This window comes from Lynx canadensis, chromosome E1, assembly GCF_007474595.2.
Source record: "Lynx canadensis isolate LIC74 chromosome E1, mLynCan4.pri.v2, whole genome shotgun sequence".
NCBI lineage: Eukaryota > Metazoa > Chordata > Mammalia > Carnivora > Felidae > Lynx > Lynx canadensis.
Genome location: NC_044316.2, coordinates 16,085,137 through 16,108,758, shown reverse-complemented (window position 1 = coordinate 16,108,758; position 23,622 = coordinate 16,085,137). Strand labels below are relative to the sequence as shown.

The window sequence follows — 23,622 nt, the reverse complement described above, 5'->3', positions numbered from 1 at the left end:
TCACCGTGTTTTGTTCAAAAAAGCCAGTAAAAAGTCACGGGTGGCTTTATGCTTATATATGAACAAGTTCATAATAATACATTGAGGAATAGAGATGAATAAATTGCTAGCCCAGTAACATCCAATTTTCAGGTACTCACTATCCCTCTTAGAATTTGCCTGCTATTTTTTTGCCCACTTGTGCAAAATAATCACATTTTCAGGTGTTTATCCTATAACATACAGAATCATACTTTATATTTTCACTAGAGTCCTGTTCACTATTTATAATGCTATTTTTTACTTGTGGTAGTCACATTACTATATTTGTGATTTTTTAAAAAACTTTAATAACAGGGGCGCCTGGGTGGCTCAGGGGTTAAGCGTCCGACTTTGGCTCAGGTCGTGATCTCATGGTTTGTGGGTTCGAGCCCCGTGTCGGGCTCTGTGCTGACAGCTCAGAGCCTGGAGCCTGCTTTGGGTTCTGTGTCTCCCTCTCTCTTTGCCCCTCCCCCATTCACACTCTGTCTCTCTCTCCTTCAAAAATAAATAAACATTAAAAAAAATGAAAAAAAAAAACAATTAAAAAAAACCAAACTTTAATAACAGGTTAAGATATAATGCACATAAAATTTGCCCTTTGAAAGTGTGTAACTCAGTGGTTTTCAGAATATTCATGGAGTTGTGCGACCATCACTATTATCAAATTTTAGGACATTTTTGTCACCCCAAAAGGAAACCCTCTACCCATTATTAATCACTCCCTATTTCCCCTTTCCCTCCAGCCCCTGAAAACCATTGATCTACTTTCTGTCTCTATGGATTTGCTTATTCTGGACATTTGCAATAAACGTAATCACACAATATGTGGTCTTTTGTGTGACTTCTTTCACTTGGCATGATGTTTTCAAGACGCATCCATGCTGTAACATGTATCATTTTTCCCCATCCCCTTCTATGGCCAAATATTATTCCATTATATGGATATGACACATTTTGCTTATCCCTTCATCAGTTTGTGGACAATTAGATTGTTTCCACTTTTTTTAGCTATCACGAATAATACTGCTATGGACATTCATGTAAAAGTTTTTGTGTGGACATGTGTTTTTATTTCTCTTTGGTATATACCTATGAGACAAATTGCTGGGTCTTATAGTAATTTTATGTTTAACGTTCTGAGAAGCTTCTAAAGTCGCTGTGCCATTTTACGATCAGCAATGTACAAGGATTGTAATTTTTCTGTGTATTCATCATCATTTGTTATTGTCTGTCATTTCTATTTTAGCCATCCTAGTGGGCGTAAAGTGGCATCTCATTGTGGATATTTGGTTAACAGCTTTATTGAGATACGATCTACCTCCATACAATTCACCCATTTATTATTTTTTTTAATGTTTATTTATTTTGAGAGAGAGAGAGAGGCAGAGGGTGGGGCAGTGAGAGAGGGAGAGAGAGAATCCCAAGCAGGCTCTGCACTGTCAGCACAGAGCCTGATACGGGACTGGACCTCATGAACCGTGAGATCATGACTTGAGCTGAAATCAAGAGTTGGATGCTTACCTGACTGAGCCATCCAGGTGCCCCCAAAATCAAATCTATTTTAAAAAGTTTAGAATAAAGTGATTTTGATACATTCACAGTTGTGCAAACATCACCCAATCAGTTTTAGAACACTTTCATCATCCTCAAAAGAAACTCCATTCCCTTTAGCAATCTCATTGTGGTCTTTATTTGCATTTCCCTACTGAACAATGTTGGACATCTTTTCATGTGCTTTTGGTACATTATCTTTGGAAAAACATCTGCTTAAATCTTGCCCATTTTCAACTGAGTTGTTTTTCTTTTTATTGTTGAGTTCTAAGATTCTTTATATGTTCTAAATACAAATTCCTTATCAGATACATGATTTGCACATAGTTTCTCCCATTCTGTGGGCTGTCCTTCTATTTCCCTGGTAGTGTCCTTTGAAGCACAAAAGTTTTAAATTTTTTTAAAAAGATTTTATTTTTAAGTAATCTCTACACCCAATGTAGGGCTCGAACTTAAGAGATCAAGAGTCACATGCTCCAACAACTGAGGCTGCTAGGCCCCCCCAAAAGTTTTAATTTTGAAGAAGTGTAATTTACCTACTTTTTTCTCTGTCATGTCAAGTATAAGCTTCTGGTGTCATATGTAAGACAACATTGCCCAATCCAAAATTACAAAGATGTACTGCTATGTTTTCTTCTAAGAATTTTACAGTTTTAGCTCCTATATTTAGGTTTATGATCCATTTTGAGTTAATTTTTTACATACAGTGTGAGATAGGAATTTAAATTCATTCATTTGTATATGGACATCTTGTTGTGTGGGCAGCATTTGTTGAAAAAACTATTTTTTCTTCCCCGAATGGTGTTGGCACCCTTGCCAGAAACCAACTGACCAAAAACGGGAAGATTTATTTCTGGCCATTCAATTCCATTCCATTGATTTATATATGTCCATTCTTATGCAATTACCACACTGTTTTGATGATGATAGCTTTTTACTAGGTTTTGAAATTAGGAAGTATAAGTCCTCCAACTTTGTTCTTCTTTTTCAAGATTATTTTTTTGGCTATTCCAAGTCCCTTGAATTTCCATGAAACATTAAGATCAACTTATCGATTTCTGCAGGAGAGAACACTGGTATTTTGATAGGAATTTCACTGAATCTGTGTAGCAATTTGGAGTATTGTCATCTTAACAATTTTAACTCATGAGCATGGGATGTCTTTCCAGTTTTTTAGATATTCTTTCATTTCTTTCAAAGATGTCTTGTAGTTTTTGGAGTACAAGACTTACACTTCTTTTGTTAAATTGATTCCTAAGAGTTTTAATTTTTTTGATGCCATTGTAAATGGAGTTGTTTTCCTAATTTCACTTTCAGATTGTTCATTGCTACTTTATAGAAATACAGTTGATTGTTTTTTATTTTATTTATTTTTTCAATGTTTATTTATTTTTGGGACAGAGAGAAACAGAGCATGAATGGAGGAGGGGCAGAGAGAGAGGGAGACACAGAATCGGAAACAGGGTCCAGGCTCTGAGCCATCAGCCCAGAGCCTGACGCGGGGCTCGAACTCACAGACCGCGAGATCGTGACCTGGCTGAAGTCGGACGCTTAACCGACTGCGCCACCCAGGCGCCCCTATTTTATTTATTTTGAGTGTGCACGCAGGCAGGAGAGAGGGGCAGAGGGGGAGAGAGAGAATCTTGAGTAGGCTCTATGTTCAACCCAGGGATCATGACCTGAGCTGGAATCAAGAGTTGGACACTTAATGGACTGAGCCATCCAGGGGTGCCAAAAGACAGGTGATTTCTGCATGCTGATCATGTGTCCTCCAACCTTGCTGAACTTGTTTATTAGTCCTAATAGTTATTAGTGGAGTCCTTGGGATTTTCTGTATATAAGATCAGATTCCATCACCTGAAAATATAGTTTTACTTTTTCCTTTCCTATCTGAATGCCTTTCATTTATTTTTTCGTGTCTGATTGTCTCAAATGGAACATCTGTACAATGTTGAACAGAAGTAGTAAAAGCAGACATCCTTGGCTTATTCGTGTTTTTAAGGAAAGTTTTCAGTCTCTTACCATTATGTGTGGACTGTATTAATATTTTAATGAACTACTTTTGAGCCACTAGTTCTTTCTTTAAAACTTTTGGAAATAAGGTGCAATGTGATAGTGGCAATGAAAATGCAAATTTAATCATTGTTCAGTCAGTGTTCTTGGTTGCAAGCAACAGAAATTAACTCTAAGTGATTAAGCACAAAAGAAAATTTACTAAGGTGATATTGCTGGGAATGATGGAGAAATAGGCTCTGAAAATAGTCAAAACAAGGGGTGTCCCAGCAGTAACCAGAACCACAGCCTAAATATTACCATAAATCAGTCCAGGAAGGTATTATGACTATGACTGCTGAGCCATCGAATGACAGAGATTGGACAATGTTCCCCAGAGGCCCTGGACATTGCCCCACTGCTAAAAGTGTAGCCCCTGCAAATGGATGTTTCTGCCACCACTACTGTCAGGCACCAGGCACCACAACCAGTTCCCGATTCTTTGTATCACTTGCTCTCAATCCAAAGTTGGAGAAAGGAGGGTACAAGTTCACTTCTCCTCTTGTCTCTCTTACCTGTAGACGTTTCCCAGTGGTGAGTGGGTATAGAGCTCCCCTGTTCACAGCCCACCTTTGGAATAAGACTGGGGAAGTTCAAGGTGCAGCAATCTGGTTGGAAGGAGGTCTTGTGTTGAAACTGCATTTACAGCATTAACAATTGGTTTTCCTTAGATGTATATTTACTTGGGGTGGCTTTGGGCATATAATGGAGATTATGGAGGGGCTGGTGGTGGCGAACTCCTCCACAATAAGTCACTCTTTGGCATATATAATTCAGACATAGCCAGGTTTAAATCCTGGCTGAGCCACTTAATTTAGTTATGCAGCTTAGGAAAATTACTTGAGTTTTTTCAGTCTCATTTTCTTTGTCTAGGAAATGAAGGCATAATAGTATCTCTTTTACAGGGTCATTGTGGGAGTTAGATGAACAAGGAACATAAAGTGGTTAAGACAGTGTCTTAATAACTGGTTGCTATTGTTCATATTCCTGTGTCAGTCCATTTCTTGGCTACCAGGCTCTTTTCCTTGGAGTCAGCAACAGCCCCTGTTTTTCACTCTAGCTTTTGAACCACCTCTGGCTCCTAGTCTTTTGTATTTCAGCTCCCAGCCAGTGCCAATGTTGTTGAACTATAGTATCTGATCTACTCAGAAGCAGCATGGCCTCCTATTGAATTTGGTATTGGACTTCTAGTCTTGGCCATGCTATGGGTTGAAAGCTGTCTGGCTTAGAAATGTCTCTCTGCCCCTTCCACAGTTAGCCATGGCACATGGCACATGGCCATGGCACGAAAGAGGGCAGAAGAATCAGGTGTTATGTGCATAGCCTCTGGAGTTCAACTGCCTAGACTCAAACCCACTCACCTCCATCACTAGGTAAGTGTTAACTCTGGAGAAGTTATGTAATCCCTAAGTTTCATATTCTGTAAAACAGGGATAGTAATGTTATTTCATAGAGTTGTGATGACTAAATAAATATGTTTATCAGAACAATACTAGGCCAGGAATAAACTCTGTAGCACTTGCTTTTATTTTATTTTATTAAATTTTTTAAGTCTGGGACTCAAACCTAAGCACGAAGGAATGAGGACACAAGGCAGGAAAATTGTACCTGGTAACTAAGATGCTGAAGTCAGACTGTGCCCAGCAGAAAAACTGGCTCAGGACAAACAGTGAGTTGGTGATGTTGGTTTCTTGGCAGGAAAGTGAAGGATCAGAGGGGGGTATGTGTGCTCATCCCTGGGGATGCCCTGGAGTACAGAAAAAAATATATAACTTCTATTTATATTTCTTTAAAAAAATGAAACCTTTCTGATATCTAATATGTGGATTGATAGTGGCAGGCACACTTGTCTGTATGTGAGTTAAGTGTCTTAAATGGTTTAAGTGAAGTCTCCTGAGACGAATTTGTGTGCTGTAGGGTATCATTGTTAGGGCCATTTTTATAAAAACAAAACCCAAACACCCCCAAGACTTTTAAGTAGTAGAATCTTGTGGGGGGATTGTTTTGTTTTGTTTGATTTTTGTTTATTTGTTTTTGTTTTTAGTAAGTTCTATGCCCAAGGCAGGGCTCAAACTCATGACTCTGAGATCAAGAGTCGCATGCTCTACATACTGTGGCCCTAAGTAGTAGAATCTTTATAATATTGTGTAATGAAATAGGGAGAGACCATAAAAATCAATTGTATCAGACAGGTTCATAGGTCATTTTGGGAGTAGAGACCTTAAAAGAATTGCCAACTTAGAGATGAATTACACATTTTTCTCTCTTATAAAAAGACTAGGATTCCAAAATTTCTGACCTTTTCTCTTATGCCAAGTGACCTTCAATACTGTGCTACACAGTAGATATTAAAATTACAAATACATTTAAACAGTATCTTTTTAAAAAAAAGGTGTTTAATAGTGAAGGTGAAAATAAATGCTTTTGCAAAGAAACTCTTTTTACTGAGACCATTTTGAAAATGGATGCTTGGAAATCTGTTGTTATTTTATTCCTGAAATTGACAAAGCTGTAACACTACCTAAGAAACATTTGTATCTTCATGCTTAAAAAAAAATTGGAAACACAGCCCTCGAATCTATTAATATTCCAGACATAGGTTTACAATACCTTTCAATTGGCTTGCAAGAATAACTCTTTGACATCAGTAAATGTATTGGCTGAATTTCAATAAAACTTCACATAGTTGGTGGATGGAAATGAATATTAGGATTTAGTAATGTAGTTTTAGTGCATTTTAATACTATATTACTTTGTATCATTTTCAGCTATGACAATTAATAAAACCTATTTCCAAAATAAACTGAACTTAGAAATATATTTGTGAATCTCTGAGTCACAAATTATTAAACCAACATTAAAACAAAAACAGTGAAATCTGGGGCACCTGGGTGGCTCAGTCGGTTAATCATCTGACTCTTGGTTTCGGCTCAGGTCATGGTCTCACTGTTTGTGAGTTTGAGCCCCACATTAGGCTCTATACTGACAGTGTGGAGCCTGCTTGGGATTCTCTCTCTCTCTGCCCCTCCTGCACTCTCTCTCAAAAATAAATAAATAAAGTTTTAAAAAACAGTGAAATTTATTCAGGTGTATAGAGAACAAAAATGTTTTTGAACTCTGAAAAATCAAATACAAATTTAGGTAAAAATATTCATTTCCTCTCTATTCCCTTTTAATTTACATTCTTTTTTTTTTAAGCTTATTTATTTTGAGAGAGATAGAGAGTGTGTGTGTGTGTGTGTGTGTGTGTGTGTATGAGTTGGGGGGGAGGGGTAGAGAGAGAGGGAGAGAGAATCCCAGGCAGGCTCTGCACTGACAATATAGACTTGGGATGCAGACTTGGGGCTCGATCCATGAGATCATGACCTGAGCTGAGATCAAGTCGAACACTTAACTGACTGAGCCACCTAAGCGCCCCTTTAATTTATATTCTTATGCCCATTTTACAGTGTTCATATATGTTTAGTCACATGTATACATTGCTTAGAAATAAAGAAATATACTGGAAATTCATGCTCAAGCATTTTTATTGGGAGAGTGTGCTTTCAAAAGAATTTGAAAACCACTGCTTAGAAAGAGAAGTCTGAACCTACGGAAGAGAGAGGCAAAAAGATGGTAGGCCAGGAGACCTGTCAGGCACCTGTGGTGTGCAACATTCCACGTCAGCGGTAATAAAGAGTGGTGACATTTTGAATGGAAAGGGACAGATTCAAGAAAACGACGTGATGAGCAATAAGCTTTGGTGACTGATGGCATGTAGAAAGCAAAGAGAGGAAGGTGTCAATGATTGAACTGAGGAAGAAAAAGTTACTGGAGCATAAAACAATGAATTTAATTTTAAACATGTTGAACTTGAGTGCCTTTTGGGACCTTAAGAGAGAGGATCAAAGGAGCAGTTGAAAAAAAGTGAGTGGGTGACAGCAACTAAAAATGTCTTTCCAGTCCATATGTTTTACAGTTCCAACATATTTCTGTAAAGATAATATGTATTCATGGGAACCAACAGATTTGACTTCTTAAAATATGAGTACCCTTTAGAGGCACATGCATCTCTCTTCCTCCTTCAGGACTTTCTATGGTAGCAGAAAGGGAGTGAATCCAGAATCCAGATTAATGTGGAGACACCGCTCTGGGAAACTCAGCTTCCAAACCCACTCTACCACTTACTAGTAAGGCAACTCTGAAGACTTATTTAACCCTTCTAAGATAGTCCCCCCATTATTAAATGGGGGGTCATTAAATGATGGCTTAATAATAATAATTTTACATAGTTACTGTACAAACGAAAATCAAATAAACTGCATAAAGTACTTATGTCCTTGCCTTGTACAATTTTTAAGCATCATTTAAACATTAAATAAAAATTGGTTCTAATTATTGTCTGGTCTCTGTAGTTCTTGGAAAACAAATTAGCTGCTGTGATATCTTTTACCTCAGCCTACTATATCAGAAACTACACATTCACATACTTATAAAACTTGGACCTTGTGTTATATCTGTCCCAAAATAAGTGTCGTTTTCTCCCCTTCAATATTACTATAAACAGTAGCAGCCATGTAGCACACATTTGGTTCTTTTTAATGTTTCATATGAAAACAATGTACTCACATTCCCATGCATGCACACAAGCACATACACACACACTAAAGATTATCCACAAAGTTTTTAGTATCTAAGACCTGAACTGAAAAATAACATTAACATTCCCATATTTGGATCATACCTATAATAATAATTATGCTTATGTTATAAACTGGATGTCTGTGTCTCCCCAAAATTCATATGTTGAAATCCTAACCTCCAAGGTGATGGCATTAGGAGGTGGGGCCTTTGGAAGGTAATAAGGTCATGAGGATGGAGCCCTCATGAATGGGATTAGTGTCTTTATAAAAGAAACCCTACAGAGTTCTCTTGCCCCTTCTGTCATGTGAGGACACAGTGAGAAGACAGCCATCTATGAACCAGGAAGTGGACTTTCACCAAGCACTGAATCTACTGGCACCTTGATCTTGGACTTCCTAGCTTTCAGAACTAAGAGAAATAATTTTCTGTTTGTAAGCCACCCAGACTATGTTGTATTTTTGCTACAACAGCTCAAACTAAGACATTTTATGTCTATATAGAATTTTGCAGTCATAGAAATGATACACATTGAAAAAAGACAACAGAAGTCTACCATATACATATATACTTGGTGTACCTGAAGTATAGAGCTGAGCAAATGCAGAATAAAAAATATTCAAAGAGAGAAATAATTTCCTGAAATGAAGAACAGAATCTACAAATTTAAATTATACATTGTGTCATAAGAAAAATTAATGCCAGAGGCATAAAAACATGATAGTCACATGAAATGACTAAACTTGATAAACAAGTGAATAACCCTACACATATCTAGGCAAAAAACACAAGTCAATTGTAATAGGAAGAGCTAAAGCTGGATTCAAACTCATCTATAGTAATGGTCCATGTCAGAAAATGATAGAGCAATGTTTACAGAGTTTTAAAAAAAATGAGTGTGACCCAAGAATTTTATACCCAGCCAAATTTCTACCTGTGTATGAAGGCAATCCACAAATAGTCTCACATGTGCTTAAGCTCAACGAAGGTACGGCATATGGGACCACTTTTTGGTTTTTTTGTTTTTTTGGGTTTTTTTTTTAATATGTGAAATTTATTGTCAAATTGGTTTCCATACAACACCCAGTGATCATCCCAAAAGATGCCCTCTTCAATGCCCATCACCTACCCTCCCCTCTTTCCCACCCCCCATCAACCCTGTTTGTTCTCAGTTTTTAAGAGTCTCTTATGCTTTGGCTCTCTCCCACTCAAACTTCTTTTGAGACCACTTTTTGAAAAAGCTACCTGACGATGAAATCCAGCCAATTAAGACATTTCAGAATAAAAAACTAGGGAATGGGGAAAATATTATACAGAACTAATCATGAAGTCAAATCTATGTAAATCTATAAATAAAGCAAAACAATACAGATAATTACAAAATAGGTCCTTCATGTTTGAACAAAGAAGAGCTGGCATGGAAAGTGAGGAGGACATCCATGTGGTGGTGTGTCCCGTCACAGGATGTCAGAGCCTGAGTGGAGCAAGGAGGGCATCCATGCAGGGGAGCAGGCCCACACAGGGTGGGTTTCAGAATCTGTGCAGGGTACTGGAGTTGGAGGGCTGCTTGAGTTCAAGGAGTTGGAGCCTATGCAGGGTGAGAAGGGTGTCCATGTGGTGTGGTGGTGGTGGTGGCTGAGGGTAGGGTGTCAGAGTCTGAGCCAGATGGGGAAGGTGTCCACGCATGGAGGTGATCTGATGATGGTGTCAGAGCCCAAGTAGGATGAGGAGGGCTTCTCCATAGGAGCAGAGACTGGCATAGAGTATGAGAGCTTGAGCATGGTGAGAGGGAATCCCCAATGGAGTGCATAAAAATGAGTCCTTATTTGTGATTCTTCTGACAGTACGTGATTTTAAAAAAAGCTTTCTTTTTAATGTTCATTTATTTTTGAGAGAGAAAGAGAGCGTGAGTAGGAGAGGGGCAGAGAGAGGAAGAGACACAGAATCTGAAGCAGGCTACGGGCTCTGAGCTGTCAATACAGACCCTGACATGGGGCTCAAACTTGTGAACCACAAGATCATGACCTGAGTCGAAGTCAGAGGCTTAACCGACTAGGCCACCCAGGCGCCCCAAGTGATTTTTTTTAAAGTAGGCTTCATGCCCAGCGTGAAGCCCAACACTGGGATTTATTTCATGACCCTGAGATCAAGACCTGAGCTTAGATCAAGAGTCAGATGCTTAACTGACTGAACTACCCAGGAGCCCCATGTGACTATTTCTCTATATGTGTTTTAGCATAGACCTTTTTCTGCTGCAAGCTACTTACCTAGAAGGAAAAAACGTAGAAAATATATTTTAAGTCTTATTTATTTGAGAGATGCCTAGATGGCTCAGTTGGTTAAGCGTCCGGCTTCGGCTCAGGTCATGATCTCATGGTTTGTGAATTAGAACCCCGTGTTGGGCTCTGCACTGTCAGTGCAGAGCCTACTTGGGATTCTCTCTCTCTTCCTCTCTCTCTGCCCTTCTCCCACTTTCACTCTCAAAATAAATAAATCAACATTAAAAAATAAAGTCTTATTTGATATATATGTATACAAATGCTGGGAGTATCATATTAATCACATGACACAGATTCCTTTCAACTGTGTCTTTTTTAATATGTAAATACTTTTGGCTATACCATTAAGGAATTTTGTGATGCTATTTTATTAAATCAGCATAAATGTCATTAATTATGCTAATTTAATAAAATATGAAGGGGGTAGACTGCAGACATTGAGAATTCCTGGACCACCTCACTTTGCCATGTCCATTGACCTCTTTCCTAGGCAGGTGCATGAAGCTTAGTCAGCGTTCAGGCTCTCAGGATTTTCTGGGACTCTGCTGCAAAGGCTGAACCTTGGAACCAACTATGAATTTCCTTGTGGTTTCACACTTGCTATATTTTCTTCTCACCTTGCCACCACCAACGCAGACTCAGCCTCTCTGGCTACGTCAACTTTGGGTTGCTTCACTTCCTGGCTTCTGGGAAGCCGCAGCTGCAGAAGCTTTTGCTGGCTAAGCAGGTGACCCATTAAAAGCATGCAAATTAGAGCATAGGTGCAGGAGAACCACGAATGTGCTATCTAATGGTATCAGGGTTAGGAAAATACTGTTTGCCCAGCCTTCACTGTCATCCTCTCGTGAAGAGGCCTCTCTGGTCTCAGTCTTTCAGTAGCTGTCTCTGGGCCATTTTTTAATCAAATTCTTCCATGTGAGGGGCACCTGGGTAGCTCAGTCAGTTGAGCGTCCAGACTTTGGCTCAGGTCATGATCTGAAGCCCCATATCAGGCTCGCTGCTGTCAGCACAGCAGATTCTCTGTCCCTCTCTCTCTGCCCCTCCCCTGCCTGCGTGCTCTCAAAAATAAACTCAAACATTAAAAAAAAGATTCTTCCATATGAAAGAAAGCATGCTCTCAGGACACTAGAAATGTCATATTGGATAAGAATAATGGTTTGGTGAGCTCAGGATTTCTATCACTGGTGGTGCCATCAATTCCTACTTTGTAGTATCTACTAGTTCCAAACTCTGGTCTCCAAATCGGTCCTGATCTGGGAACATTTTTAAAAAATTAATCAGCAATGAAATAAAAAGAGTAAGAATAATGTGGCAGAACATATCCAAATGTCATTTTGGGGAAATAACTGTTTTTTATCCTGAGGCTATGTCCTTCTTACATTTCTTCATTTCAAAAAGATCCCTCCTGGGGTGCCTGGGTGGCTCAGTTGGTTAAGCATCGGACTTTGGCTCATCATCTCACAGTTCATGAGTTCAAGCCCCGCATCAGGCTCTGTGCTGACAGCTCAGAGCCTGGAGCCTGCTTCAGATTCTGTGACTCCCTCTCTCTCTCTGCCCCTCCCTCGCTTGTGCTCTGTCTTTCTGTCTCTCAAAAGTAAACATTAAAAAAAAAAAAAAACCCCTGATTAGTCTAGCTTGGAGTACACACTGTCCCTGAAGCAATCACCATATTTATGGTGGAGACTGACCTGGGTTGTGTGCCAGCCTTGTAGCAGGAGAATGGGGAAACTATGATTGGACTACCCCACCATAACTATGTCTGGAATAGGGAAGGGGCAGTTTCCAAAGAAGTAGAATACTCTTTGAGGGAGGTAAAACAATACATGTCTGTATATTCATCTTGATTTTTAAGAATGTTTGTATTCTCATGATATCCAAAAGTCTTTTAGAGTCCTTGTTCTTCACTTCACTGACAACCACAAATCAGAGATATAGCCCAGACATTTCTAATCTCACTTAACTTGTACATTTCTCAGCTATGAGTTTATCTAAGCATACATGGGCACGTTCCTGTATGATCTCTCAGGCTAACTTAAAAACTGGGAGGTGGGGGTTCCACTTAAACAACATTCTGTTGGGCCAAGTAGCCAAAATCCCATCCAGGCCTCCTAACAGCCTACCCTCCCTTGCTAGCATGTTCACATTCCCTCTTCCTATATTCTCCTTTGGCTACTTCATCTTGCCTTTATTTTTTTAATGGCCTTGACCCATTCCTATACTGCTTTTCTCTGGACCTGCTATCCACCAAGTTCTGCCTGGTTTAACATCATCCCCAAGCTTTAGTCTCTGGGCTCCACTGGTACCTGAGTTCAGCTTCGAGAAGTGACCATAATTCTAGTGCTCAAGGCTATGGTAAAGAAGGCACATTTGTTGGGGTGCCTGGGTGGCACAGTTGGTTAAGCGTCCGACTTCAGCCAGGTCACGATCTCACGGTCCGTGAGTTCGAGCCCCGCGTCGGGCTCTGGGCTGATGGCTCAGAGCCTGGAGCCTGCTTCCGATTCTGTGTCTCCCTTTCTCTCTGCCCCTCCCCCGTTCATGCTCTGTCTCTCTCTGTCCCAAAAAAAAGTTGGGAAAAAAAAGAAGGCACATTTGTTGAAGCCATATCTTTGTGCCTGGGGTCATATAACCCCCCAATTTCTGTATTTCTAGCTAGTGGTAAAAGTACAACATGACTTAGTTCACTCTAAGATGGAAACTATACTTAGTGTGCTCCAAACCTTCTCCACACCTTGAAGCACAACTACCAAAAGCTCTTTCAGTACCTTCATACAAGAGACCAATGCTTTTTGTGGGATTTTGTCAGCAAGCAGGCTGGTCCTTTTTCCAGAATGCTAATTCTTCCCTTGCTGCCACCCCATCTTCCTCTCACTCATTAACAACCATGATGACTACCAGAAATTGGGAAAGAGAAGAGCAGTCATGGTAACCGGAAAAGCAAGGGTCATCCTCCCATGGGCTTTTGAAGGGCAGGGAAAATATCCATAACTGGGCCACCCCTTAAGACACCAGCAAAGCAAGAACACCAAAGTGGAAGCAAGAGAAATGTTCACCTTTAACTAATGGAATCAGAATTTTGTAATCCTCGAATCTAGAAAGAAGCTATTTTAATTTTAGCACATATGTAAGGTTTGTGGCATTTTGAAAAAAAATTTTTTTTTGAATTTTCTTTCAGGGAGGGGACACCATAATCTCTTCAGTGCTTAAGGCCCAAGGGTCTTCTTAATCTGATCTTAACTGTGTTTTCTTCACTTCTTTGTGTCCAGAGCCTTGTACTAGGTCTGGCATGGAGACCGTGTTTAGTCAAGGTCTGTTGGATGAACTAACAAATGGATGGAATGTCTGCAGAACAGAATAAAGTGCTGGGAAGGAGACAAAGATTAGAGCGAGGAGTGGGGTGGTGCTGGGAAGCAGCATTCAAGAACCTGGTGGGAACATCTGCTCTGGTGCCCCTAGAGATTTGCTATAATTTCCACTCATTCCGTCGTATCTTTGATTGCATCGGTTCACCCTATTTTATCTGGCTTCATTGTCTGTTCTTTCCTTTCTTTGGGTGTTGCAAAAAGTGTTTCCTTTCTCTAGTGAGCATATGAGCTAGCAATTGCTTCTCACAAGGGTCCTTTTGCAAACCCACTGCCTTGTTCTGTGTCCTTGGCGCTCAGGATCTCCTGGGAGCTTTGGCTCCTGGGTGGGCTTGCACCATTTCAGTAGCTGCTTTCTTCTTATAGCTTGTATATGCTCTTGCACCATTTCCACCCAGACCTATAACAGAAAGATGACTGCAGATTGTTCCATAAATAGCATCAATCTCTTCACCTTCTGGAGCTTTATCGTGTACTCTTGAGATGGAGTCCAGCTGGCTGGGTGTGAATGCACGTTGTTTGTGCCAATTCAGTCTCGGCAAGTATTTTCATCAAAATTAGAGGCTGAAGTTGCTGGCTGCCAGAGCATCCCTGGTTACTGAATACTTTTCTGGTAAGGGGGTGTGAGTTGTGCTCTGAGGCTTTATGCAAGAGTGCACAGTCTCAGTTACTTGCTCTTTTTTTGGAGGGTATCTTTGGATTCAGGCATACCTTACCACATCTGGGCAAGGGAGCACTTGGTCCCATTTGAATGTGTGGCTAGAATCAAGGGCCAGCCTCGGGCAAACTTGTAAAATAGGTATAGGGTATAACCCAAATAAAACTAGGCTGTATTTAGCCCTGTCTCAGCACAGAATCACATCCAAAAGAAATCCAAATCCAACTCCCATAAAAGCCTTGAAAAGTAAGGTATGGTTAACTTACCTCACTATTACAGAGCACATTCTCTTTCTTCAAGTCTCACTTCTTCATTTTTTTAAGTTAATTTATTTATTTTGAGAGAGAGAGAGACAGAGCATGTGCACCCATGAGCATGTGAGTGGGGCAGAGAGAGAGGAAGAGAGAGAATCTCAAGGAGGCTCCATGATGTCAGCACATGAGATGAACCATGAGATCATGACCTGAGCCAAGATCAAGAGTCAGATGCTTAACCAACTGCACCACCCAGTTGCCCCTAAAAGTCTCACTTCTTAAGAGCTTCCTCCAATCCAAAAGAGCCCTTTTCTCTCTGAGACTCCTCCACCCTCATACCCACCCTTTATTACCCTCCCCCCTCTCAGGGGATGCAGGGTGGTAGTATTTTAAAAGATTTCTTTTTTTTTAAATGTTTATTTTTGACAGGGAGAGAGACAGAGCATGAGCGGGAAAAGGGCAGAGAGAGAGGGAGACACAGACTCCAAAGCAGGCTCCAGGCTCTGAGCTGTTAGCACAGAGCCTGACGCGGGGCTCCAACTCACGAGCTGTGAGATCATGACCTGAGCTGAAGTCAGACGCTCAACCCACTGAGTCGCCCAGGCACCCCTCCCTGGGTGATTTTAAAAGGTGTCCAGGGTTGAGAGCCATCAGTATCAAATAATCCTGTCTTCCCTGGGGCTTCCCCTACTGACATCGCCACTCTTTTTTTTTTTTTTTAATGTTTATTTTTGAGACAGAGAGAGACAGAGCATGAACAGGAGAGGGGCAGAGAGAGAGGGAGACAGAATCCAAAGCAGGCTCCAGGCTCTGAGCTGTCAGCACAGAGCCCAACGCAGGGCTTGAACTCACAGACCGTGAGATCATGACCTGAGCCGAAGTTGGACGCTTAACTGACTGAGCCACCCAGGCGCCCCAAGACACCTCCAGGCTTTACCCAGGCAGACTAAGCAGACAAGCCAAAGATCCTCCATAGAAATGCAGGGGCAGGGACGCCTGGGTGGCTCAGTCAGTTAAGCGTCCAACTTTGGCTCGGGTCATGATCTTATGGTTTGTGAGATCAAGCTCCACATGGGGCTCTCTGCTGTCAGCACAGAGTTTGGATCCTCTGTCATCTCCTCTGTGACTCTCTCTCTCTCTCTTAGAAATATATATATATATATATATATATATATATATATATATATAAAGAAATGTGGGGACAAAGTCTGTTTTTGGCTCCAGTCACATGGCAACCTTATTCTTCTTTTAGTATTTCTCTCCTTCTCCTGTGCCACCCACCCATATCCCATTCTCATGGGCCCCGCTCTCAAGCAGCTGTTAGACAATCCTCTCTACGGTAAGAATCCCCACCTTTCCTGCCCCATCCCTTGTCTCAGCTAAGATCACAAGATCCCTGCCATGCATGCCTGTGAAAAGCCTTTCAGATTTCAAGGAACCCATCTCAAATGGTACATTTTAGGCCCTAGACATACGGGGAGAGGGTAGGACTGTTTGGGAACTGAAGGGGCCTTTCCCAGTTTCTCCATTACCTACGAATGAGGCATGTACTGAAAAAACTAGCTGGAAGATAGTGTGATCCTCAGCACTGGTTACTTACTTTTTCAGAGCCTGTATATTCTCACCTGAAAAATGAGGATGATAAAACTGACCCCAGGGGTGCCTGGGTGGCTCAGTAGTTGAGCGTCCGACTTCAGTCCAGGGCATGATCTCACAGTTTGTGAGTTCAAGCCCTGCATCGGGCTCTGTGCTGACAGCTCAGAGCCTGGAGCCTGCTTCGGATTCTGTGTCTCCCTCTGTCTCTGCCCCTAACCCACTCTCATTCTGTCTCTGTCGCTCTCAAAAATAAATAAGCATTAAAACAATTTTTTTTAATAAAAAAAAAAAACCTGACCCCAAAAGGTTGTATTTCAATAAGCTGCAGCCACAAAACTGATTCTGGTTGAAGGTGAATTTATTTAAAGGATATTGGTTGGTCCACAGAATTGCTAGGAGGGTTGGAAAACCAGAGATTACACCCAGCAGGGAACAATACCCCAAAGCAAACAGTCAAATTTAGGGGACTGCTGCTACCATCACCACATACCATTGTCACCATGGCCACTACTGCTGGCACTCAGAGTGGCGGGGGGGGGGGGGGGGGGGGGGGGGGGCCTGTTTGCTTTGTTGCATGGAAACTACAGGTTGCTGCCACCCTTGCTCCAGTACAACCAAAATGAGTTTCCCATAGTCTCCGTCTCCTTGTGTCACAATTCAAAGCTGGTCATGGGTTCACCTGCTTGGCCAAACCTAGGGTGTGTGCCCACATCCTGGCATTTTCACCCTGTGTAGTGAGAGAAGGTCCTGCCTCCCACTAAGACTCATAAGGTGGAGGATTCCCTAAAATAAGGGAGGAGGTTCAGATACAGGGCAGCCAGAAATAAGGACAAATGTCCCTCTTCAAATTGTGAGGATTAGCAAGCAAACTGTATGATAAGCATACTGGAAGCTCTAAGGCCCAGGTTGGTATTAGTTATCATCACCGTGTGCATACATAGTTACTTATTCACCTATTTCTTACTTATTTCACCATGTTGCTTATTTCACTTCATTGCAGCACTTTCTCTTCCTTCTTCCTTTCCTCTCATGCACAGTAACATGGCTCCCACCCCACCCCTCGTGCCAGAACAGGGCACACAGATACATGTCATAAATGTAGAGTGAATAAAATATTCTGCTGCTAGTCTGGTGAAGCAGGTGGGTATAGATTGGTTGTCTTCCCAGCTCCCATTCTCCACTTACCTTTTGCCATAGGCCCTGATTTCCCGGTGAAGATCCATGCAATTCTTCGGGATCAGAGTCCATCCCTGGCGTTCATATCCTAAACTAAGCCAATCATTATACGCCATCTTCCCTGTAGTGATTGGTTCACGGGTAGGCATGTGACCTAAGCTGAGCCAATCTAAGTGAAACTCAGCAATATTAATAGGACAAGGGCATCTTCTGTTTCTTGCTGAGTATAAATGAGAAAGAGTGTGGTTTGGGGAGCTTCAGGGAGCTCTCTTGGGACCACAAGTGGAGTCAAACTTAGAATAAAGTGAACACTGTAGAAGGCAGGTGCGTGGCGACTGTTTAGTCACAGGGTAAAAAGCAATGACTGACTCCAAACTTCTCCTTTGGACTTCTCAGTTATCCGAGCCAATAAATTCCATTTATTATTCAAGTTAGAATGAGTCAGGTTTTCTGATATGTATAACTGAAAGTGTTTGATACTTGCTTCCCTCCCTCTCTGCCTCATGAGACTAGAACTGCTGTCCATTTGGTGCTGGCTGATAGTGAATTTTTTGGCAATACAGATCAAAATCACTGTCATAGCCTCGTGATTAGACAACAGCTTATCTCTGCCCTAGAAACAGGCCTAACTAAAATTTTAAGAAGAGGCTTACCTAACCAAGGGCAAATTTTAGAAGAGATTTCAATAAACATCTTTCATTTCTCTTTGGCCTGGAAAGATACAGACCCCAAGGAAGCAACAGCAAACTTTATGAAAACAAAAACAAACAGCAAACAACAACAAAAACATAAAGCAAAATGTGTTCTATCTAATCCATAGAGAGACATACTGTGGAGTTACATCTGATCCGGCTGGCTTAAGGCAGGTTTTCTAGAAGCACAGTCTGAGACAGGGGTTCTTGGATGAATGATTTATTGAGGAAGTGCCCTCAGGAGAAACCTACAAGGGATTAAAGGAAGCATGATGGGGAAGAAGCTAAGTAGAGATGAAAGAACTCTTACCTCAGCCTGATTCCACAGAGAGCTCTGGAGCATAAATTGCTCCAAAGTTTCTCCCATCCAGAGACAAGGCACCCTGCATCTGTGAAACAGTAGGACGAGTCTAGTGGGAGAGCAGAGCGAGGAGGGGGCGTGCATACAGGCAGTGTGTGTAACTTGGCAGGGATTTCTGGGCAAAGCATCTCCTGTCAGCTAAGGGAAATCTTCCAGAAAAGGGTGCAGGTGTAACAGCAGCTAGGGAAGGGGTATGCTGGCTTGGTACAGAGAATCTGGGCAGGGAACCAACAGCACCTGCAAGAACTGATGTGGTCAAACCTCTTGAAAATTCCTTTGATTCACCCACCTTGAGACTTCATTCCATTTTTAAAAATTGCTCTTCAGAAATTAAGCCATTCTTGTGTTTTGCTACTTAGAACATGTCAGCAAATTTGTGAAAATTCTAATTGGATATTGCTTCATGTCTTTATCATCCCTGTCACCTATAGACAACTTTTTGTCGGTTTCTCTAATTCTTCTTTAAATGAATGTGTCTCCGTGGGCCTCAGTTAATTCTTCAGTTTCTTCTCCCATAGGCACTAACCATGTGTCTGGTCACCTGAATAAAGCATTCATTTCTTTGTTATTGATCACTAACACCTTAAGATTATTTCCACATTCTTTAAAGAGTTTTCACCAACATACATTTCTACTTCTGTTTTAGGCTTGGTTGCTTATTTCTTTCAATCTTTCTCATTATAAGTTAGATGTACACACAGCACACACATACAGCTCAGAGTGAGTTAAGTGCAGTGAGTCCCGGGGTGTGGCGGCAGGAGCTCTGGAAAGATTTTGCAGGTAGGGCTGGAGTTCCCAGCTCTGCCCTGTGTCTAGCTGTGTGACTTGTCTGAGCTGGTTGGTGACAGCTTAAAGCTAGAATCTTTGTAGGCAACCTTGGTACCCCTCAGAGTTGTGAGCAAGATAACATATGTACGTGAGAAATCACATGTAAGGAGGTATTATTATGCAAACTGTGATTGACATGGTATCTTTCAAATCCCCAATTTGCTTTCAGATGGTTGCTTTTGGTCAGAATGAGATGACTTGATCTCTTACTAGTGGTTCTTGGACTGCAAGTTTCTTGGATTTGACTTTCTTTTGCAGAGATGACGAAGAGCAAGTGGTCACTTGTTTGGGTGAGTTAACACTAGGGGGACCTGGGCATGGAGCAAAATTCAAATGAAATGGAGAATTTAACTGTGATCCAGTCTTGCCCTCATCTCTGTTTATCTTCTCAGGAATCTCACATCCCCTCAAGCTGGCTTCTCAGAACCCAATTCTTTGGACTCTAATTATACCTTTCAGGCTCCCAGACAATCTCCTTATCAAAAAACCAACCAACCAACCAACCAACCAACCAAACAAACAAACAAACAAACCCTTCTGTTCCATGTCCCATTAGCTTTCAGGTCTAGAGGATGTGTTTAAAAACAGCCAGTTCCTATTAAGTGTCAATGACTGAAAACTATTATTACTCTCCATTTCTCTCTCCCACTCTTTGAGAGGATTATTTCATACCTTTCTCTCTTTTCTCAAACTTCTGACACCTACTATAACATCCTTACTCTTGGCTAATGGTCTTATTTCCCATTTCATTAGAAAATAGAAGCAATCAGAGAACATCCACCAGCTCCCAACAACACCTTGCCTACCCACTTAATTGTACCTATGCCCATATGTTCTGCCTTTCCATTCGTGTCTACGGATGAAGTGTCTGTGCTCCTACTTAAGGCCAGCCCTTCCACTGGTGGATTAGATCCCATGGCTCCAGCAATTCTCCACCTTCTCTAACGCATCATCAAATCTTCCCTCTTTACGAGATCATTCCCATCAGTACACAAACAAACTATGATTTCTCCCATCTTAAAAACAAAAAAACAAACCCAAACCCAAAAAATTCTGTTGGCCTTGTGCCCCCTTCCAGCTTAGTCCCAATTTTCTCCTTTCTTTTATAACAGGACTCCTCAAAAGAATTACTTCACCAGCTCTACCTCATCATCTTCTAGTCTTTCTTGATGCCACTCCATTCTGGTTTTCCCTGAACCATTGAGCCATGACTGCTCTTATAAACATCACGAGGAACCTGTGCATTGCTAAACAATGGTCAATCCAATTTAGTCCTCATCTCAAGGAGATTTTCTTCTGCCTTTCTTGTCTTAGATAATAGCAAGGCCATCTACCTGGTCACTCTCACTAGCTTGTGAAATTGTTGTCATCGTAGTCCTCCTCCCACCATTCACCACCTGCCTCTATCCCTCTACCCTTGCTGGTTATTTTGCCTGGAGTGACCTTTTCTCCACTTTTTTTTCCTATTTGAGAATTCTTCTTATTATTAAAAAAATAAACAAAAATAATGATTTCTGAAAGCTTGTAATATGCAAATATGACATAAATATTATACATGTATTATCTCATTTAATTATTAGAAAAATGAAATAAATTTCCCTAAGTTAAAACAGCTAGAAAATGGTTGACTTAGGATTTGAACTTGGTTCTGATGCCAAAGCTCATGATCTGATGGTATCGGTGAAAATTTCTCTGATTCATCACAATTAGTTGTCTTTTCCTGTGTTCCAATAGCAGGGGTTTTTTTTGTTTGTTTTGTTTTGTTTTGTATTTTTAGTTCACTACATAAAAGCAGTTTTATTATAGAGATTAAACAGAGAGACTCTGAGGCCAGACTCCCTGGGTTTGAGTCCTGGATCTGTGGCTTGCCAGCTATAAGACCTTGTGCCTCAGTCTTTTTATCTTTGAAATGGGAATGATGATAGTACCCACCTCAGGATGGCTGTGAGGATTAAATGTGTCAACAAATGAAAAGGGCTAAGCACAGTGCCTTTAGCTCTGGCCCTGTGGACATATCCTGTCCTGGCTATGCTCTATCTCCCTCACTAGACTCTGACCTCCAGGGGGAGGAGAATCTCTTATTCAGCTTCCAGTCCTCCTGCACCCAGCAAAGCAGACCTTTCACTAGAATGGGTGTTCCATAAATATTTATCAAGCTGAATTTGTATGTATATGGATGTTTGTGCCAAATAATGTGACATTTACAAATTCATGGTCTATGCTGTGCTTCAGTTACTTCTAAGTCTTTTTAAGAAAGTAGTTACTAAAGTCAACAAGGCTATCCAATAGCTCTGCCTTGTTTTTAAAAATCCAGGTCATTACTGCTCTGCTTCTGCGAACAGGAAGCCTTTTCACCTTCAAGCTTTTCCTCAGTTTCCTCATTTGTGAGGCCAAGACTCTCCTTGTCGGGGAGGAGGAAAGGGACACCTGTCACAAGGTTCAAGACTTCTCTGGGACAGCTGGAGGTATCTAGCTGGAGGTTTCCTCTCCAGTGAGCAGTGACCAGGGTTAGGAGCTTTGAGTTTCACTTCTAACTTCTGGCATAGGGTACCTGATTAGAATAGAGGCTCCAGACCTATAGAGACCTGGGGATTCCTGGAAGGGCGCTGACTCAAGTTACATCACATTGTCTTGCACTCAGGCTTGTTTATTTACATTTCAAGTCTGCCACACTGGGTGAGGCTACCAGAGTGAGGTGGCAGGAAGAGGTTTCAAAGGAGAGTGAAAATAGTAGAAAAGGAAATATTTGATTAGAGGTTAACATGTCCCCTGGGGCTTCTTTGATTTGGATTATTGTAAAAGTGCATAGTGTAATGATTAAGCACTCCCCAGGGGGAAGTGGTCTTTGTACAGAGTTGGGGCTTATGTTCCTGATGAGTCGCAGCTGCTGTGCATGATGTGGAGTAAACCAAATGGGGCGTGGAGGAGAAAGAGGCATTCACAGGACCGGTCACAGCGACTGTGCTAAACTCATCATCTTCACCTAAGCCTGCACTTTCTCCTGTCCTGTATCTCGGCGAACACCTGCCAGGTTGCTTAGGCTGTAACTTGGAGTCAGCCTACAATCCTCTCTCTCTGTCCCCAGATCCTGTATACTTTCTCTCCTGAAGGTCTTTCAAATCCATTTCCTTCTCTCCACCTCCACTGGCACTGCCCTTGAAAGGTTAAGAGCTTCATCACGTCTTCTTGGATTATATCTTTCTTACAGGTTTCTCGGTCTCAGAGTCTTAGGCCTCCCACTCCATTCTCTGTGTTACTGTGAAGGAGATTTTTCCAAGTTAAAATCCATCTAGTTTAAAATCCATCAGTGGCTCACCATGGTCTTCTGGATTAAATGCTCCCCAGAGCCTAACTTGTGAGGCTATTCGGGTTCTTGTCCTGCTTCTCTGGCCTGCATCCTGTCAGGTCACCTCCACACCTGTGAGTGCCTTCAGATCAGTAATCTTGATCTGCATGCAGTCCTCAGAACATGCAGTATTTGCTCTCAAGCCTTGCAGCTTTCTGGGCTTGCTCCTCCTGCTGTCCAGAATTCCTCCTCTCCCTTCCAGCTTCTCTTCTCCTTTTCTCCTCCTCAGGTTGAATGAGATTTCCCTCACCTGAATATCTCTATTGTAGCACTATCACCAACTGTATCTGATCTCTATCTTACCAACACCTAGCTCTGCCATACAGTAGTTAATAAATATTTGACAAAGGAATGAATTAATTCTTCACTAGTCATATTAGTGTTCAATCATAGTTCAAGAAACGGCCTTGAAATGCCTGGTTCTGAAAGAAGGAAATACAACACTTATTGCAATTATGTTGTAAGATGAGTAGAATTTCACACTTGATAAAAGAATTGTGAGGTTTTATGTTTCTTCAAGCTAAAGTGACTGAAGCTTATTTAAAAAAAATTTTTTTTTAATGTTTATTTATTTTTGAGACAGAGAGAGACAGAGCATGAACGGGGGAGGGTCAGAGAGAGGGAGACACAGAATCTGAAACAGGCTCCAGGCTCTGAGCCATCAGCCCAGAGCCCAACGTGGGGCTCGAACTCACGAACCGTGAGATCGTGACCTGAGCTGAAGTTGGACGCTCAACCGACTGAGCCACCCAGGCGCTCCTGAAGCTTATTTTTTTTTTTTTTTTTTTTTCAACATTTATTTTTTTTTTGGGAGAGAGACAGAGCATGA

General features: G+C 41.4%; 1 protein-coding gene across 1 annotated transcript in view; it reads right to left on the bottom strand.

The window, feature by feature from the left end:
• TMIGD1 (transmembrane and immunoglobulin domain containing 1) overlaps positions 1–17,614 on the bottom strand; it is a 47,029-nt gene extending 29,415 nt beyond the window's left edge. The window contains exons 1-2 of the mRNA XM_032591148.1: positions 17,576–17,614; positions 5,233–5,371 (exon numbers count right to left, since the gene is read on the bottom strand). The gene's annotated coding sequence lies outside the window, so the exon portion shown is untranslated. The remainder of the gene's footprint in view (positions 1–5,232; positions 5,372–17,575) is intronic.
• Positions 17,615–23,622: the final 6,008 nt, after the last annotated feature.